We start from the raw sequence: 2674 nt of genomic DNA, 5'->3' as shown, positions 1-2674 counted from the left end.
CATTTGTATATAATATCCATTTGCTTTTAATTTTAGGACAAGAAAAGAACAGGAACAAGAACAATCAGAGCGTATCAGTACCTTGGACGAAGCCGCGGTACCGTCGGGTACAAGAGAAGAGATACCCATTTCATTAGTTTCAGAGATCTATGACACTGTTCAAGATTCTCTATATAATTCTGACCCAAAATATCTGACAGCCGGAATTGACAACAATGAACTAAATTTTCAATCAGCGTGGAATAATCCCCGGAATGATCTATATAGCTCTGACCCAGAATATTCTACATAGCTCTGACCCAGAATATCTGACAGCCGGAAATGACAACAATCAACTAAATTTTCAGTCAGCGTGGAATAATCCCCGGAATGATCTATATAGCTCTGACCCAGAATATCTCATTGCCCAAACGGACAACAATACAGTTCGAGGAGAATCAGCTGAAATTAGACTTCAGGATGGTCGAGTAGGTCAAGATCGTTCTTATCCCGATTACGAAACCCTTTTAAAAGCCATTGAAACAGCTTATCCACAAACGAACGGCCGTTGCCTTGATTATAAAACCCCTGTCGGAAGACCAGGAAATGATTATATACATATTACAGAAATTCCGAAATTGCCTACTAGAAGAGATAAAAATTTCGTTCGACCAAATTAGGGGGTTGGGCAAGTTGTATATGACCTCGTTATCAGGTGCTTCACCAAAATGCGCGGAGTCACAAAATCAGTATGGATTCTGAAAATTGTAATCGTTAACCTATCCTATGCAATGAATGATAATGGGACGGCGAACAGTTTCAACAACTGAGAAATATTGGCGCAGCTATTCCCATGTTGATGATGTGAAACGAAATATTAGAAAACATGACTCTCTTCATTTCATTTACAAAGAAATTTATGTTTACCCAGCATTAAAATTTATCTGAGTTCAAGAAAAACGTATCTAAATGTCATGTTGCAGATCAAAAAATTCTTCTAAATCTAAGATCTTCGGAACAATTTACGATACTATCCAGTACTTTATCGAAACTCAGTATTATCAATTCAAAATTTCAATTAAATATTAGAAAATATTTTTGATAAATATATTAATTACGCGGCTATCGATCTTCGATAACGAAGATTAGGACAAAAGTATATGTCACCAGTTTTGAAATCATTTGATATCACCACAATTTTGTGATTTCTCTATCCCTTCTTTTGTAATACCCACTTTAACATCAACATTTATCAGTTTTTCGTTATCGATCGATTCCCATCCAGGCCCATACTAAAACCCAACCAACCAACTAATTTGATCTGGGTAGATCAATTAATCCTAATTTGTCCTACTGCAACTGTTGTTCCTCTATAACAGGGACGCTCAACCTTTTTCGGCCAAGGGCCAGATTGCATTTTCTAAGACCACTGAAGGGCCGCAAACAATATATAATTTAATATTATAATTTTTTATTGATCTTTAATAATATAATCTTTAATATAATTACTGTTCACAGCCCAGGGCCGGACAGAACACGATCGCGGGCCGGATCCAGCCAGCGGGCCATGGGTTGTGCACCCCTACTCTATAAACTGGATCACCTTATTTAAATTAATCATCGGAGATAAAGAATTTAAAAGAGAAAAATGAGCGAAACTTGTATATCAATCTGAAAAGAGTGCCATATTTTTGCGACTAAACACGAATGATCGTGAGTGAAATAGTTTTCATTGCATTAGATGAGTAATGTGAAGTTTTGTTGATATTGGTCGGCTTGTTTGAAACCAAATAAATGTGTCCATTTCACATTTAACAATAATAACAACGAAGACTGAATGTATATTATGTAACTGCCTCGCTTAAAAAATGTGTGTGATGTTTGTTTGCATCCTGAACATATTTCCCCGTTGTTTTATTTTTGTTCTTACTTTCATACAGGTTAGAGCGCACGCATCAGATGCGGGAGGTCGTGGGTTTGATCCCCGGCCGAGTCATACCAAAGACTTACAAAAATGGTACTAACAGCTGCCTCGCTAGGCGCTCAGCATTAAGAGGTTGGTGTTAGGATTTGTCGGCCTGGTGTCAGGATAATGTGACTGGGTGGAACATCATCATACATGTCTGCGATATGATGCCCCATAGCTGGACATCACTATAAACTGCCAGTAGTGAATGGGGATACCCTAGGGACAATGGGACTTACCATTAAAAACATGAGAGTTGTACCTTGGGGACTATGGAAGATTTAACATTAGAGAAAAAAGTTTGTACCCTATGGACAATGGGAATTTAAGATGGGGAATAGTTCGTGGGACTGTCTAGGTACAAGGGGAATTTAACATGGGGGAATAGATCGTGGGACTGTCTAGGGACAAGGGGAAATTTAACATGGGGAATAAATTGTGGGACTGTATAGGGACAAGGGGAATTTAACATGGGAATAGAGTTTGGGCCTGTCTAGGGACTAGGGGAAATGGAACAGGGTCGGGACCCTATTTTAATACGGTCCCAACCTGATGGGTCTCTATTTTATATTTTTTTAAAAACAAAAAAATAAAAAAATGGGGTAGGCAATTGAAAGTCAAGATCTTTTCGAGATATAGGAGTGGCCCTGAAAAGGGCCTTTGGGTTTCTTCTTCTAACTCCTCCACTTCTTCCACCAAGTTCTCACTTTTTCCATTATTCCTTTCTTC

The 2674-nt window shown here is 38.3% G+C and overlaps 1 long non-coding RNA gene across 1 annotated transcript; it reads left to right on the top strand.

Moving 5' to 3' along the window:
* The first annotated feature begins 279 nt into the window (after positions 1-279).
* On the top strand, positions 280-1880 carry LOC149773986 (uncharacterized). The gene is made up of 2 exons (XR_016417112.1): positions 280-467; positions 1498-1880. It is a non-coding gene; the product is annotated as an uncharacterized LOC149773986 (long non-coding RNA).
* Positions 1881-2674: the final 794 nt, after the last annotated feature.

The sequence above is a fragment of the Sinohyriopsis cumingii genome, unplaced genomic scaffold, assembly GCF_028554795.1.
Source record: "Sinohyriopsis cumingii isolate HCF-2022 unplaced genomic scaffold, ASM2855479v2 utg000488l, whole genome shotgun sequence".
Classification (NCBI taxonomy): Eukaryota; Metazoa; Mollusca; class Bivalvia; order Unionida; family Unionidae; genus Sinohyriopsis; species Sinohyriopsis cumingii.
The sequence above is the reverse complement of the archived record's forward strand: the minus strand, read 5'-3'. Positions and strand labels throughout refer to the sequence as shown.